General features: G+C 52.3%; 1 protein-coding gene and 1 pseudogene across 1 annotated transcript in view; one reads left to right on the plus strand and one right to left on the minus strand.

Moving 5' to 3' along the window:
* The window catches only part of LOC140389490 (tumor protein p63-regulated gene 1-like protein), a 280,775-nt gene that overhangs the window by 149,659 nt on the left and 113,398 nt on the right, over window positions 1–17,718 (plus strand). The window lies entirely within an intron of this gene.
* Window positions 9,571–9,866, minus strand: LOC140389236 (protein transport protein Sec61 subunit beta pseudogene; annotated as a pseudogene).

Genomic DNA, 17,718 nt, shown 5'->3' on the forward strand with positions numbered 1-17,718 from the left:
CCAGGAGTTTCAATCCCAGAATGAGAAATTGGAGTTAATCTTCTGAGTGGTGGACACCGTCAGAGGGTGAAGATCCAGTTTGGAATGGTCGTACCAGTCATTCCCACACCAGACATTCCCACACCCCGGCATTCCCACTCCCCCCCAGGCATTCCCACTCCCCCCCGGCATTCCCACCCCCCGACATTCCCAACCCCTGACATTCCTGTCCCCCGGCATTCCCACTCCCCCCCAGGCATTCCCACCCCCCCCGGCATTCCCACTCCCCCCCGGCATTCCCACCCCCCGGCATTCCCAACCCCTGACATTCCTGTCCCCCGGCATTCCCACCCCCCGACATTCCCACCCCCCCCGGCATTCCCACCCCCCGACATTCTCACCACCCAACATTCCGACACCCCGACATTCCTGTCCCCCGGCATTCCCACACCCCGGCATTCCCACACACCCAACTTTCCCACACCCCGGCATTCCCACATCCTGACATTCCCACCCCCCGACATTCCCATCCCTGACATTCCCATCCCGACATTCCCACACCCCGGCATTCCCACATCCCGGCATTCTCACCCCCCGACATTCCCACCCCCCCCGACATTCCCACCCCACGGCATTCCCACCCCCGACATTCCCACCCCCCGACATTCCCAGCCCCCGACATTCCCACCCCCTCGACATTCCCACCCCCCCCGACATTCCCACCCCCTGACATTCCCACAACCCGGCATTCCCACACCCCGGCGTTCCCACACCCCGACGTTCCCACACACGACATTCCCACACCCCGACATTCCCGCATCCCGACATTCCCACACCCGACATTCCCGCACCCCGACATTCCCGCACCCCGACATTCCCTTGCCCGGACATTGCCTTGCACCAACATTCTCGCATCCCGACATTCCCACACCCGACACTCCCGCGCCCCAACACTCCCGCGCCCCGACACTCCCGCGCCCTGACACTCCTGCGCCCCGACATTCCCATGTCCGGACATTACTGCACCACATTCCCACCCCGACCTTCCCTTGCCCGGACATTCCCTTGCCCCGACATTCCCGCACCGTGACATTCCCTTGCCCCGACATTCCGGCACCCTGACATTCCGGCACCCCGACATTCCCACCCTGACATTCCGACCCCCGACATTCCGGCACCCTGACATTCCTGCATCCCGACATTCCCGCCCTAACATTCCCACACTGACATTCCGACACCCCAACATTCTGGCACCCTGACATTCCGGCACCCCAACATTCCCACCCTGACATTCCGACCCCCGACATTCCGGCACCCTGACATTCCTGCATCCCGACATTCCCGCCCTGACATTCCCACCCTGACATTCCGACACCCCAACATTCCTGCACCCTGACATTCCTGCACCCTGACATTCCTGCACCCTGACATTCCGACACCCCGACATTCCGGCAGCCTGACATTCCTGCACCCCAACATTCCCACCCTGACATTCCCACTCCGACGTTCCTGCACCCCACATTTCCGCACCCTGACATTCCCACCCCGACATTCCTGCACCCCGACATTCCTGCACCCTGACATTCCTGCATCCCGACATTCCCGCCCTGACATTCCCACCCTGACATTCCGACACCCCAACATTCTGGCACCCTGACATTCCTGCACCCTGACATTCCGACACCCCGACATTCCGACACCCTGACATTCCGGCACCCTGACATTCCTGCACCCTGACATTCCCACCCCGACATTCCGACACCCTGACATTCCGGCACCCTGACATTCCTGCACCCTGACATTCCTGCACCCCAACATTCCCACCCTGACATTCCCACCCCGACATTCCTGCACCCCGACATTCCTGCACCCCGACATTCCTGCACCCCGACATTCCTGCACCCCGACATTCCTGCACCCCGACATTCCTGCACCCCGACATTCCCACCCCGACATACCTGCACCCCACATTCCTGCACCCTGACATTCCCACCCTGACATTCTTGCACCCCACATTCCCGCACACCAACATTCCCACTCCGACATTCCCGCATGACATTCCCCCACCCCGACATTCCCGCACCACATTGCCACACCCCGACATTCCCGCTCCCCGACATTCCCGCTCCCCGACATTCCCCCGCCCCGACATTCCCCCGCCCCGACATTCTCGCACCACATTCCCGCGCCCCGACATTCCCGCTCCCCGACATTCCCGCTCCCCGACATTCCCGCTCCCCGACATTCCCCCGCCCCGACATTCCCGCTCCCCCACATTCCCCCGCCCCGACATTCCCCCGCCCCGACATTCCCGCTCCCCCACATTCCCCCGCCCCGACATTCCCGCTCCCCAACATTCCCGCTCCCCAACATTCCCCCGCCCCGACATTTCCGCACCATATTCCCGCGCCCCGACATTCACGTTCCCCGACATTCCCGCTCCCCCACATTCCCGCTCCCCCACATTCCCGCTCCCCCACATTCCCGCTCCCCCACATTCCCGCTCCCCGACATTCCCACACCCCAACATTGCCCCAGGGTGCAGGGGCTAGTCTGGCCGCTGAGTGCAGAGCTGCTAATCCCATGAAACCAAATGTGGGACAAGCAGGGAGAATTGGACTGGGAATGAACTCAATCCCCTCTGTGCGTAGTGGGTGGTGCACCCACTCGCTGAAGTGCATTATCCGTATTTCAATTTAAAAAGAAGTTATTGTTAAAGCAAAGCTTCCCCTGGGCCAGCGGAGTGAACATTCCGCAATGATTATCCAACTGTGCCAGAGTGGATTATTTGAAAAGAGAATATTCAGCATATGAATCACCGAGTGAGGTAAACCACAGAATCCATTCCACACCTGGAGAGGGTGTGAGTACAGCAACAAAAAGTAGTGGGCTTTTTTGTGTTAATAGTTTGGTGGGAAAAGTACTGAAGAGACTTACGCAATCTGACTGGTGGGGTTTGCTGGAGGGGGACCATTTTTAAGGGATCTGTTTCTAAGCCGGTATTTCCTGGGAAACAGGTCGACATTAATACCGAGCGGGTCGACATTAATGCTGAGGGAAAGCATTGAACTGCCCAATGGGGTTCAGCCAATCTCCTGCCAGTGTCTGGTGAGGGTGAGTATGAGGCAGGGTGAGGGTGAGTATGAGGCAGGGTGAGGGTGGGGTTGAGGTTGGGTGGGGTTGAGGTTGGGTGGGGTTGAGGTTGGGTGGGGTTGAGGTTGGGTGAGCTTGAGGTTGGGTGGGGTTGAGGTTGGGTGGGGTTGAGGTTGGGTGGGGTTGAGGTTGGGTGGGGTTGAGGTTGGGTGGGGTTGAGGTTGGGTGGGGTTGAGGTTGGGTGGGGTTGAGGTTGGGTGGGGTTGAGGTTGGGTGGGGTTGAGGTTGGGTGGGGTTGAGGTTGGGTGGGGTTGAGGTTGGGTGGGGTTGAGGTTGGGTGGGGTTATGGTTGGGTGGGGTTGAGGTTGAGTGGGGTTGAGGTTGTGTGGAGTTGAGGTTGAGAGGAGTTGAGGTTGAGTGGGGTTGAGGTTGGGTGGGGTTGAGGTTGAGTGGGGTTGAGGTTGGGTGAGGTTGGGTGGGGCTGAGGTTGAGTGGGGTTGAGGTTGGGTGGGGTTGAGGTTGGGTGGGGTTGAGGTTGGGTGGGGTTGAGGTTGGGTGGGGTTGAGGTTGGGTGGGGTTGAGGTTGGGTGGGGTTGAGGTTGGGTGGGATTGAGGTTAAGTGGGGTTGAGGTTGAGAGGAGTTGAGGTTGGGTGGGGTTGAGGTTGAGTGGGGTTGAGGTTGGGTGGGGTTGAGGTTGGGTGGGGTTAAGGTTGGGTGGGGTTGAGGTTGGGTGGGGTTGAGGTTGGGTGGGGTTGAGATTGGGTGGGGTTGAGGTTGGGTGTGCTTGAGGTTGGGTGTGCTTGAGGTTGGGTGAGGTGAGGCTGGGTGGGGTTGAGGTTGGGTGGGGTTGAGGTTGGGTGGGGTTGAGGTTGGGTGGGGTTGAGGTTGGGTGGGGTTGAGGTTGGGTGGGGTTGAGATTGTGTGGGGTTGAGGTTGAGTGGGGTTGGGGTTGAGGTTGGGTGGGGTTGAGGTTGGGTGGGGTTGAGGTTGGGTGGGGTTGAGGTTGGGTGGGGTTGAGGTTGAGTGGGGTTGAGGTTGGGTGGGGTTGAGGTTGAGAGGAGTTGAGGTTGAGGTTGGGTGGGGCTGAGGTTGGGTGGGGTTGAGGTTGGGTGGGGTTAAGGTTGAGTGAGGTTGAGGTTGGGTGAGGTTGAGGTTGGGTGGGGTTGAGGTTGGGTGGGGTTGAGGTTGGGTGGGGTTGAGGTTGGGTGGGGTTGAGGTTGGGTGGGGTTGAGGTTGGGTGGGGTTGAGGTTGGGTGGGGTTGAGGTTGGGTGAGCTTGAGGTTGAGTGGGGTTGAGGTTGAGTGGGGTTGAGGTTGAGTGGGGTTGAGGTTGAGTGGGGTTGAGGTTGGGTGGGGTTGAGGTTGGGTGGGGTTGAGGTTGGGTGGGGTTGAGGTTGGGTGGGGTTGAGGTTGGGTGGGGTTGAGGTTGGGTGGGGTTGAGGTTGGGTGGGGTTGAGGTTGGGTGGGGTTGAGGTTGGGTGGGGTTGAGGTTGGGTGGGGTTGAGGTTGAGTGGGGTTGAGGTTGTGTGGAGTTGAGGTTGAGAGGAGTTGAGGCTGAGGTTGAGAGGAGTTGAGGTTGAGTGGGGTTGAGGTTGGCTGGGGTTGAGGTTGGGTGGGCTTGAGGTTGGGTGGGCTTGAGGTTGGGTGGGCTTGAGGTTGGGTGGGCTTGAGGTTGGGTGGGGTTGAGGTTGGGTGGGGTTGAGGTTGGGTGGGGTTGAGGTTGGTTGAGGTTGGGTGGGGTTGAGGTTGGGTGGGGTTGAGGTGGGTGGGGTTGAGGTTGGGTGGGGTTGAGGTTGGGTGGGGTTGAGGTTGGGTGGGGTTGAGGTTGGGTGGGGTTGAGTTTGAGAGGGGTTGAGGTTGGGTGGGGTTGAGGTTGAGTGGGGTTGAGGTTGGGTGGGGTTGAGGTTGAGAGGAGTTGAGGTTGGGTGGGGTTGAGGTTGGGTGGGGTTGAGGTTGGGTGGGGTTGAGGTTGGGTGGGGTTAAGGTTGGGTGGGGTTGAGGTTGGGTGGGGTTGAGATTGGGTGGGATTGAGGTTGGGTGTGCTTGAGGTTGGGTGAGGTGAGGCTGGGTGGGGTTGAGGTTGGGTGGGGTTGAGGTTGTGTGGGGTTGAGGTTGTGTGGGGTTGAGGTTGTGTGGGGTTGAGGTTGAGTGGGGTTGAGGTTGAGTGGGGTTGGGGTTGAGGTTGGGTGGGGTTGAGGTTGAGTGGGGTTGAGGTTGAGTGGGGTTGAGGTTGAGTGGGGTTGAGGTTGAGTGGGGTTGAGGTTGGGTGGGGTTGAGGTTGAGAGGAGTTGAGGTTGGGTGGGGCTGAGGTTGGGTGGGGTTGAGGTTGGGTGGGGTTAAGGTTGAGTGAGGTTGAAGTTGGGTGGGGTTGAGGTTGGGTGAGGTTGAGGTTGGGTGGGGTTAAGGTTGAGAGGAGTTGAGCTTGGTTGAGGTTGGGTGGGGTTGAGTTTGGGTGGGGTTGAGGTTGGGTGGGGTTGAGTTTGGGTGGGGTTGAGGTTGAGTGGGGTTGAGGTTGAGTGGGGTTGAGGTTGAGTGGAGTTGAGGTTGAGAGGGGTTGAGGTTGAGAGGGGTTGAGGTTGAGAGGGGTTGAGGTTGAGAGGGGTTGAGGTTGGGTGGGGTTGAGGTTGCGTGGGGTTGAGGTTGGGTGGGGTTGAGGTTGAGAGGAGTTGAGGTTGGGTGAGGTTGAGGTTGGGTGAGGTTGAGGTTGGGTGCGGTTGAGGTTGGGTGGGCTTGAGGTTGAGTGAGGTTGAGGTTGAGTGAGGTTGAGGTTGGGTGGGGTTGAGGTTGGGTGGGCTTGAGGTTGAGTGGGGTTGAGGTTGGGTGGGGTTGAGGTTGGGTGTGATTGAGGTTGGGTGGGGTTGAGGTTATGCGGGGTTGAGGTTGGGTGGGGTTGAGGTTGGGTGGGGCTGAGGTTGAGTGGGGTTGAGTTTGGGTGGAGTTGAGGTTGGGTGGGGTTGAGGGGTGGGGTTGAGGTTGGGTGGGGTTGAGGTTGGGTGGGGTTGAGGTTGGGTGCGGTTGAGGTTGGGTGCGGTTGAGGTTGGGTGGGGTTGAGGTTGGGTGGGGTTGAGGTTGGGTGGGGCTGAGGTTGGGTGGGGTTGAGTTTGAGTGGGGTTGAGGTTGGGTGGGGTTGAGGGGTGGGGTGGAGGTTGGGTGGGGTGGAGGTTGGGTGGGGTTGTGGTTGGGTGGGGTTTGGATCTGGGGCCCAGTGCCTGGGCAAGATTGCACCCTGCGGAATCGCAATCCATTCTTTGAACTGCTCGCTCAGTCGGTTAGAACTGAGAGAGAACTCCTTTTCTCTTCTTTATCCCGAACTCCATCCACTCAAATGAATGTTCCTGCTCCACTAGAACGATTGTCGTGACCTTGTGAGGGTTTGAGATGCGGAGCTGACTGACTCGGTTCAGTAGGAAATCCTTTCCCGGCCCTGAGATATTCCCAAGAATCTAACAGCCAATTAATGTTTTGAAGTGTCGTTACGGCAATGTAGGAAACGCAGCAGTTAGCCTGTCCACAGCAAGATCCCACACACAGCTGTGCGATAATGACCGGATAATCTGTTTTAGCGATGTTTGTGGCGGGATAAATATTGGTCGGGGCATGTGAGAGAGAACTCCTTCAAACTAACCAATGAGATCTTTGACATCCTCCTGGGAGGGTAATGAAGACCTAGGTTGAACACCTCTTGTAGGAGGCCAGTGAAACCGTCTCCCATTAATCTGGGACACATTTTAATCCAGGTTCCTGAGTTGAAAGAGCAGTGAGCTGATCATTGAGCCCACATCTCCAAGAATGAGGGAAGATATTAGTCTGGGCAGAGATGAGACTTTGCCTGCCTGCGCTGTTTGTGTTGTGTAGTTTGTTAGCTCAGTGTTCCAGATTGATAGAGGACATAGAGCTGTTATATTCACATTGGTCACTCTGAATCACCTATCAGTGCTGTGACCTGTACCCAAATCCTATCAACAAATTTAACCGGAACTATGTTACTCAGGTCAAAGTTCAGGAGGTCATACTTGAATATCTATCTGAAAAGTGAAGTCATTCTAAGTCCACTGCAGACAAACTGAAATTCCCTGATCTTTGATCGGCAGACTCCTCTGAGTATCACAAAAACCAGAGCATTGCCTTTGTAAATGATCTGAATTATTCTGAAACATTTGTCGAATATCTGAGGCCGCTCTTCTTCAGTGATCACTCGCTAATGAGTATAATTGTCCACATAAGAAACTGTGTTGTTGGTCAGGGGCTCTGAGAGTTCATGCGTGGCTGACGAGCCCAATTCTGGAGTCACATCTTCGACCACACACTTGCCAGGTATTTCCAGGAGGTGGGATCGGTCCTGGGACCCGGGATCGCTGGTATTCCTTTCTCAGGCTCCTTTTCTGGGCTTCGGGTGTCCTCGAGGGATTGTGCCCCTTCATTCAGGAGGTTCCTCCAAGTCGGTCTCTTCTGAGCAACGGACTCTCAGCATTGATGTCGGTAGTGCATTTCTTGAGGTAAGTCTTCATGTGTCTTTGAAGCGTTTCCTTTGTCGTCCTCTTGTTCGGAAGCCTTCTATGAGCTGGGCGAAGAAGACTTGCTTTGTCAGTCGGAACTCTGACATCCTAAATACATGGCCGGCCCAGCAGAGTTGGTTTTGGATGATCACGCCCTCGATGCACGTGGTCTTGGCTCCTCCAAGGACACTGATGTTATTACGCCTAACCTCCCATCTAATGCAGAGAATCCATCTCAGATAGCGTTGATGGTACCTCTCCAGGTCCTTGAGGTGGCATCTGTAAGTAGTCCAAATTTCTGAGCCTTATATAGAAGACTTGGGGGCGCGACCACCTTGTACACAAAGACCTTGGTGTCGCGGTCATCAAAGACTCGTCCTTCGGCTTCCGAAGAAGGTGCTTGCGGATTGGATACGATATTGGATCTCTGCATCAAAGATTATTCTTGGATTTCAACCGGTTGAAGTTGAAAGGTTCTCCGTCCATCCTGTAGATGATGTCCGCTCCACTGGGAAGCTGACCCTTGATAAGGTGAAGGATGGCGGCAATGAAGATGAGGAAAAGGGCGGTGGCGGTGACACGTACTGGCTCAACACCAGTCTTCGCCTCGGAGGTTTTTCTCTCAATTCCATTGATGAGGACTGTCACCGACATCTTGTCGCGGAGGAGTCAGAGGATGTTGATGAATTTTTCTGGATAGGCAGCACGGTGGCGCAGTGGTTAGCACTGCTGCCTCACGGCACCTAGGTCACAGGTTCGATCCCGGCTCTGGGTCACTGTCCGTGTGGAGTGTGCATATTCTCCCCGTGTCTGCGTGGGTTTTGCCCCCACAACCCAAAGATGTGCAGGGTAGGTGGATTGACCGCGCTAAATTGTCCCTTAATTGGGGAAAAACTAAATTGGGTGCTCTAAATTTATTTTAAAAAAGAATTTCTCTGGACAACCAGTCTTCCACAGCTAGTACACGGGTACAAAAAACCATGAGAAAGACAAAGAGAGGGTTGACCTCTACCTCAGGAGTGTTGGGACACCGAAGTGACGATTCAGTTGTCCAGTCTTCAGCTCATCAATGTTAGAACAGAAGTAGGGGTTTCAAATTTAGCAAGGCCCCAATCAGAAATCCGGTCTTGCCGACTCCATTGCCAGGGATGGGTGGCAGAGGGGAGGGTGGGGGGCATTTTAAACATGGCGACTTGTGGTTTATGATCTTTCAGAGCTTTCAGAGAAGGTGATAACCAAGCGGGGGAGGGGGTTAGAGGTGGAGGGAGCCCCAGGCCCATTAAAAAAAACACCTGCTCCTGGATTATGTTCTTCGACAAACTTTGGAATCCAAAAAGAATGTCCTTGTAGTTTCAATAATTAGATGCTGCGTTGTGAACTACATGTGTTTTTAACAACGCGATTGATTAGAGGGTTCTGTCCTGCAAAGGTAAATTGACCATTACATTGATCAGCATTGTGCAAATGTTGAGATGCATTTGAAGGTGAGGTTTAATGCGTCAGAATTGAGTTCCCATAAAAATAGGCATTTGCTCCAGGATTAATGAGTGTGGCGACCAGAATTGAACACTATACTCCAAGTGTGGCCTAACTAAGGTTCTATACAACTGCAACATGACTTGCCAATTCTTATACTCAATGCCCCGGTCAATGAAGGCAAGCATGCCGTATGCCTTCTTGACTACCTTCTCCACCTGTGTTGCCCCTGGAGAGGTACCATCAACGCTCCGGTTTCCTCCCACAGTCCAAAGATGTGCAGGTTAGGTGGATTGGCCATGATAAATTGTCCTTAGTGTCCAAAATTGCCCTTAGTGTTGGGTGGAGGTGTTGACTTTGGGTAGGGTGCTCTTTCCAAGAGCTGGTGCAGACTCAATGGGCCGAATGGCCTCCTTCTGCACTGTAAATTCAATGATAATCTATGATTAATCTAGGACAAAGGTTCGGCAAAACATCGTGGGCCGAAGGGCCTGTTCTGTGCTGTATTTTTCTATGTTCTATTAAGTTGAAGCTGAATTCTTGTCTATGAGCGGGTGTACTTGCCCCAGATGTGCAGCATGAATACTGAAGCGATGAACAGTACTCTCATAACAAGCACTGGAACAGGCCCGGCGAATCCTCTGTGTGAAACCGCCACATATCCCCAGTGCCTGTTGATGTGGTTCGTCCAGCACTGCTCGCTCCACTACTCATAGCTTTCCTTTGCCTCACTGTGGATCCACTTCCAGCAGCCCGGGGTGCTTTACTGGGCGAGCGGCTAGGGGCGGCGACATTTGTTGCACTTGCAGCAGGTCCATGCATGTTGACGCCGTGCGCTGCACTCCGTTTCTCTGTGTTCCGCTCGAGCCGCCCGGGTCCACGAGAGGCAGCACGGTTTTGTGAAGGGGAGGTCGTGTCTCACTAACTTGATAGTGTTTTTCGAAGAGGTCACAAAGATGATTGATGCAGGTAGGGCAGTAGATGTTGTCTATATGGACTTCAGTAAGGCCTTTGACAAGGCCCTTCATGGTAGACTGATGCAAAAGTTGAAGTCACACGGGATCAGGGGTGAGCTGGCAAGGTGGATACAGAACTGGCTAGGTCATAGAAGGCAGAGAGTAGCAATGAAAGGGTGCTTTTCTAATTGGAGGGCTGTGACTAGTGGTGTTCCGCAGGGATCAGTGCTGGGTCCTTTGCTGTTCGTAGTATATATAAATGATTTGGAGGAAAATGTAACTGGTCTGATTAGTAAGTTTGCAGACGACACAAAGGTTGGTGGAATTGCGGATAGCGATGAGGACTGTCAGAGGATACAGCAGGATTTAGATCGTTTGGAGACTTGGGCGGAGAGATGGCAGATGGTGTTTAATCCGGACAAATGTGAGGTAATGCATTTTGGAAGGTCTAATGCAGGTAGGGAATATACAGTGAATGGTAGAACCCTTGAGTATTGAAAGTCAGAGAGATCTAGGTGTACAGGTCCACAGATCACTGAAAGGGGCAACACAGGTGGAGAAGGTAGTCAAGAAGGCATACGGCATGCTTGCTTTCATTGACCGGGGCATTGAGTATAAGAATTGGCAAGTCATGTTGCAGTTGCATAGAACCTTAATTAGGCCACACTTGGAGTATAGTGTTCAATTCTGATTGCCACACTACCAGAAGGATGTGGAGGCTTTAGAGAGGGTGCAGAAGAGATTTACCAGGATGTTGCCTGGTATGGAGGGCATTAGCTATGAGGAGCGGCTGAATAAACTCGGTTTGTTCTCACTGGAACAATGGAGGTTGAGGGGTGACCTGATAGAGGTCTACAAAATTATGAGGGGAATAGACAGAGTGGATAGTCAGGAGCTTTTTCCCAGGGTAGAAGGGTCAATTACTAGGGGGCATAGGTTTAAGGTGCGAGGGGCAAGGTTTAGAGGAGATGTACGAGGCAAGTTTTTACACAGAGGGCAGTGGGTGCCTGGAACTCGCTGCCGGAGGAGATGGTGGAAGCAGGGACGATAGTGACGTTTAAGGGGCATCTTGACAAATACATGAATAGGATGGGAATAGAGGGATACGGACCCAGCAAGTGTAGAAGATTTTAGTTTAGACAAGCAGCATGGTCGGCACAGGCTTGGAGGGCCGAAGGGCCTGTTCCTGCGCTGTATTTTTCTGTGTTCTTTGTATTTGATAATTTTTCCTATTGGGAAAGTGCTTTCAGGCATTAGTTATTGCCACAACGGGTGTTAATAGCTCAGCAAACTAAATGCCAGAGGGAAACATGTCCTACAGGCCATACATTTGTTTTTGGTATTTTCAAAACGAGAAGAAAACACCCTGATCTCAGCAGCATGAAATTTGGTAACACTTTTGAGATTTTAAAAATTAAAAGAAAAAGATCGATTAGCATGAAAAAGAGAAAACTTAAGCACACAAGATTACAGTTAACAGTGAAAAAGTCTTACAAAACAATCCCCCCCCCCCCACCAAAAGACTCCCTACTTGGTCACTCCCACAGGTAAACACCTTCAAGGCAATCCTCTCTTACAGATGTCTAACTACAAGAATCTAGTAATATTACCAGAAGCAAAATTGCTGTTGCTTTGATTACGGTACACCATACAACCTCTCAAACTTTCTTCCACTCTGCTGTGGAAATCTAAAGAAAATCTCAGACAAGACTGCTTTACGCATCCCAAGATTTTTCTGCTTTGACATAGATACATAGAAGATCGGAGCAGGAGGAGGCCTTTTGGCCCTTCGAGCCTGCTCCGCCATTCATCACCATCATGGCTGATCATCCAACTCAATAGCCTAATCCTGCTTTCTCCCCATAGCCTTTGATCCCATTCTCCGCAAGGGCTATATCCAGCCGCGTCTTGAATATATTCAAAGTTTGAGCATCAACTACTTCCTGTGGTAATGAATTCCACAGGCTCACCACTCTTTGGGTGAAGAAATGCCTCCTTATCTCTGTCCGAAATGGTTTACCCTGAATCCTCAGACTGTGACCCCTGGTTCTGGACACACCCATCATTGGTAACGTCTTCCCTGCATCTACCCTGTCTAGTCCTGTTAGAATTGTATAAGTCTCTATGAGATCCCCCCTCATTCTTCTGAACTCCAGCAAGAACAATCCCAACCTAGTCAATCTCTCCTCATATGACAGTCCCGCCATCCCTGGAATCAGTCTGGTAAACCTTCGCTGCACTCCCTCGAGAGCAAGAACATCCTTCCTCAGAGAAGGAGACCAAAACTGCCCACAATACTCCAGGTGTGGCCTCACCAAGGCTCTGTACAATTGCAGCAACACATCCCTGCTTCTATACTCGACTGGGTGGCTGACTTGAATCTCAGCGAATCCCAGCCCAGAGCTGTTTTCAACAGGGCGTACCACACAGTCAACACCCCAAATCAGCTTATCATCTCTCCTTACATATCTTCTCCCCCTTTCATCTTCAATTTCATTGTCCTCAGCACTTATTTGAATTTAACTGTTCCAAAAATATGAACGTCTTTAATCTCTTTCCTATTGCCTCCACTTTTGGGATCAAATGCAATTTAATAAGCCTCCCTGGATTACTTATCAAACCTTTGCAGGCTGCAGAAGCCTTTTGCACCCCTTTGAAATTCATCAGTTGAAACATCACATCCACCTCTATCTCCTAATGCAAGTTTTTAAACTTGTTTACTGATACCACTTGACTGGAGCATCATTACAAATGTGCATTTAGAACCTGCAATCCTTTCATCCCCAAACTCTCCCAGACAAATAAATGGTCTTCATTAACTATTCCCCAGCTTAATTCATTTATTTACACACACATGCACACTCACACACACACACACACCCACACAACCTTCTTGATGGAAGAACACAATATTCCCAAAATATTAAAAACAAAATAACATCCATTCCCACATATTCAAAACTGAATTAAGAACTGATTGGTACCTCTACTATAAAAATCTGAAGTGATTTAAATGCCCAGAGTCTATTTAAAAGGAAAAACCAAACATTTAGCAGCTTTCACTTCGCGAATAGAAATAGCACTCACCTGCTCCTCGGTTGCTTTGACTGACAGGACATCTGGTGTGGCTTAGAAAACATTTCAACAATCTCCATTGTTTGCATTTCCATATAGCCAAGTCCAGTCAGAATATTTGACTGAGTTTCAAAGGAACCAAAACTATCTATCTAAGCAGAGCGCTTTGTTCACATTTTGATTTGCAGTTTTAAGAGGTTATTAAAGGATTATCTGTCTTTGAAATAAATGTGGTCAGTGAATTAAATGTTTGTTTTTACAACAGATTGACCACTTAAGGGGATTTATTTATTTTCGATTAGATTTTATAAACGAGAGGTTTTTTTTTTAGTATGAAATATGCTTCAGTGCGAGCTCGATTAGATCGTGAGAAGTTTATTCATCCCATGTCCATTTCAAAGACGCGGGGCTGAATTCTTTGCCGTCGGGATTCTCCGTTTTGCCGGCAGTCCAGGGGTTTCCCGACGGTGTGGGGCTGTCCCACAATGGGAAACCCCATTGACCGTCCGGTGAAACGGAGTATTCCGCTGGCGTGCTGAACCAGAAATCTGGAGTTGTGGGAAGGAGAAAACCAGTCCATGGCTCCTGAGGTCAGCCCATTGTGAATACTGAGTGAGTCTCGTGGACACATGTGGGACATGGAGATGGCAAGGGGAACACGCAGAGGGAGCAAACGGCTCTCACGGTCAATGTTGTGGCCAAATGGCAGGCACCTCGCTTCACTTTCCCCTTGTTTTATGTGCGAGTCACTTCAGTCAGACTGGGAGACATGGATGGAAATCAGTGGAATGTGGCAGCCCGGCGTGTGGGCAACAGTCAACAAAATGTCTGATGGGCCGTAGGTGGCCATGACCGATCTGTTCCCTTCTCCCTCAGAAACCTGTCTCTTTTCCCCTGAAACGTACCGATACTATTCACTTCAACCACTCTCCGAGGGAGTCAGTTCCACATTCTTCCTGCTCTCTGGGTGACTATCTGATATTGACCATCTCCAGTTATGTTGGTGCCCACAAGAGGGAACATTCTTTCATCATGCACTCCATCAAACCCTTTCACAATTTTAAACGCTTCGATTAGGTCAAACCCCCCCCCCCCCCAACCTTTGCTCATTTTCCCTGCACCCCCTCCAATGCCTCAATGTCCTTCATATAATATTTTATAATATTTTGAGCGTGACGACACACAGCATTGGCAGTGACCGACCTGCTGTTAGGAAGTCTGGAGGCCACACTCGATACCTGACAGTTAAAAGTACAGGTGGAGATCAGTCAGGAGTTGCTTTGGTAAGAGACGAGTTAAACTGGCTTGATAAATGATGTTGTTCATTACTGGTGGGTTGGGAGAAGCAGCTGCCTGTGGCTCTGTCATTGCCTGAGGTCATGGAGAATTGTAGACACATAGCGGAGTGTCTGACACTGTGCCAGCATCACCACTCCTCATTCTATAGAGGAGAAATCTGGGGTCAGTCGTTCAGTGACGACTCCCCTCACTGGATGTTTTGGGGGCTTCTTCCCTAGTGCGAGTGCGGGGGGAAGGGGGTGCGAGTGCGGGGGGAAGGGGGTGCGGGGCAGGGGGGGGGGGATTTCTGTTGTGAGAAATTTGAAGCAAGAAGCTAACAAACAGATGGATTTGTCTCTGATTTTTTTTTCCCAGGTAGCTGTTTAAAGTTGTGCTGGGAAAGTTATTGTACACTGAGCTTGTACATAAACATCCACACCCAATATTTAATTGGTGAGATTTATGTGTATGCCTTCTCATCAATCACACACACCTGCTCCAGGCAATCTCAGTTGTGTTCTGTGCTGAGATCGAGCCGAATGCCACCAGGAATGTAACAATCCCCTGTGTTTGCGGCAAATACCCGTTCTGCTTTAAAAAAGACTTCACCTCCCAGTTTGATGTGAGAGTAATTGAGATGGGGGAGGAATCGGCAGTAATGAGCGGGGATGCCCTATCCTTCGACCACTCAGTCCTGTTTAAGACACGCACCAGGTTTTCATCGGCCATGGCCCACACCCTGGCAGAAATGGCACAGAAAAATGGCGGCCTTTCAAAACTTCAATTCCAAGTACTGGTTGTGGAAATCTGTATTCCCAGTATTTACCGACTTGCAAACTGATCCAACTGAAGTTTCAACATTCCATAGGGAACACCGTGAGAAAGGATTCCCAGAAAATATCTCCTTGGGGAAAAAATTATATCCTTTAATATCCCACCCAGTCTAATGCCACTCTCCCCCACACTCCCCACACCCTTTAATATCCCACCCAGTCTAATCCCACTCTCTCCCTCACTCCCCGCACCCTTTATCCCACCCTGTCTAATCCCACTCTCCGCCTCACTCCCCACACCCTTTAATACCCCACCCTGTCTAATCCCACTCTCTCCCTCACCCCCCCACACCCTTTAATATCCCACCCAGTCTAATCCCACTCTCTCCCTCACTCCCCACACCCTTTAATATCCCACCCTGTCTAATCCCACTCTCTCCCTCACCCCCCACACCCTTTGATATCCCACCCAGTCTAATCCCACTCTCCCCCACACCCTTTAATATCGCACCCAGTCTAATCCCACTCCCCCCCTCCCCAATATCCCACCCAGTCTAATCCCACTCTCCCCTCACTCCCCACACCCTTTAATATCTCCCCAGTCTAATCCCACTCTCCCCCTCACTCCCCGCACCCTTTAATATCCCACACAGTCTAATCCCACTCTCCCCTCACTCCCCACACCCTTTAATATCCCACCCAGTCTAATCCCACTCTCCCCCTCACTCCCCACACCCTTTAATATCCCACCCAGTCTAATCCCACTCTCCCCCTCCCCAATATCCCACCCAGTCTAATCCCACTCTCACCTCACTCCCCACAACCTTTAATATCCCACCCAGTCTAATCCCACTCTCCCCCTCACTCCCCACACCCTTTAATATCCCACCCAGTTTAATCCCACTCTCCCTCACTCCACACACCCTTTAATATCCCACCCAGTCTAACCCCACTCTCCCCTCACTCCCCACACCTTTTAATATCCGACCCAGTCTAATCCCACTCTCCCCTCACTCCCCGCACCCTTTAATATCCCACCCAGTCTAATCCCACTCTCCCCTCACTCCCCGCACCCTTTAATATCCCACCCAGTCTAATCCCACTCTCCCCTCACTCCCCGCACCCTTTAATATCCCACCCAGTCTAATGCCACTCTCCCCCTCACGCCCCACACCCTTTAATATCCCACCCAGTCTAATGCCACTCTCCCCCTCACGCCCCACACCCTTTAATATCCCACCCAGTCTAATCCCACTCTCCCCTCACTCCCCACAGCCTTTAATATCCCACCCAGTCTAATCCCACTCTCCCCCTCACTCCCCACACTCTTTAATGTCCCACCCAGTCTAATCCCCCTCTCTCCCTCACTCCCCTCACCCTTTAATATCGCACCCAATCTCATCCCACTCTCCCCTCACTCCCCACACCCTTTAATATCCCACTCAGTCTAATCCCACTCTCCCCCTCACTCCCCACACCCTTTAATATCCCACCCAGTCTAATCCCACTCTCCCCTCACTCCCCACACCCTTTAATATCCCACCCAGTCTAATCCCAATCTCCCCTCACTCCCCCCACCCTTTAATATCCCACCCAGTCTAATCGCACTCTCCCCTCACTCCCCACACCCTTTAATATCCCACCCAGTCTAATCCCAATCTCCCCTCACTCCCCCCACCCTTTAATATCCCACCCAGTCTAATCCCACTCTCCCCCTCACTCCCCACACTCTTTAATGTCCCACCCAGTCTAATCCCCCTCTCTCCCTCACTCCCCTCACCCTTTAATATCGCACCCAATCTCATCCCACTCTCCCCTCACTCCCCACACCCTTTAATATCCCACTCAGTCTAATCCCGCTCTCCCCCTCACTCCCCACACCCTTTAATATCCCACTCAGTCTAATCCCACTCTCCCCCTCACTCCCCACACCCTTTAATATCCCACCCAGTCTAATCCCACTCTCCCCTCACTCCCCACACCCTTTAATATCCCACCCAGTCTAATCCCAATCTCCCCTCACTCCCCGCACCCTTTAATATCCCACCCAATCTAATCCCACTTTACCCCTTACTCCCCACACCCTTTAATATCCCACCCAGTCTAACCACACTCTCCCCCTCACTCCCCACACCCTTTAATATCCCACCCAGTCTAATCCCACTCTCTCCCCTCACTCCCCGCACCCTTTAATATCCCACCCAGTCTAATCCCACTCTCCCCTCACTCCCCGCACCCTTTAATATCCCACCCAGTCTAATCCCACTCTCTCCCTCACTCCCCACACCTTTAATATCCCACCCAGTCTAATCCCACTCTCCCCCTCACTCCCCGCACCCTTTAATATCCCACCCAGTCTACTCCCACTCTCCTCCTCACTCCCCACACCCTTTAATATCCCACCCAGTCTAATCCCACTCTCCCCTCACTCCCCGCACCCTTTAATATCCCACCCAGTCTAATCCCACTCTCCCCCTCACTCCCCGCACCCTTTAATATCCCACCCAGTCTAATCCCACTCTCCCCCTCACTCCCCGCACCCTTTAATATCCCACCCAGTCTAATCCCACTCCCCTCACTCCCCGCACCCTT

This window comes from Scyliorhinus torazame, chromosome 14, assembly GCF_047496885.1.
Source record: "Scyliorhinus torazame isolate Kashiwa2021f chromosome 14, sScyTor2.1, whole genome shotgun sequence".
Classification (NCBI taxonomy): Eukaryota; Metazoa; Chordata; class Chondrichthyes; order Carcharhiniformes; family Scyliorhinidae; genus Scyliorhinus; species Scyliorhinus torazame.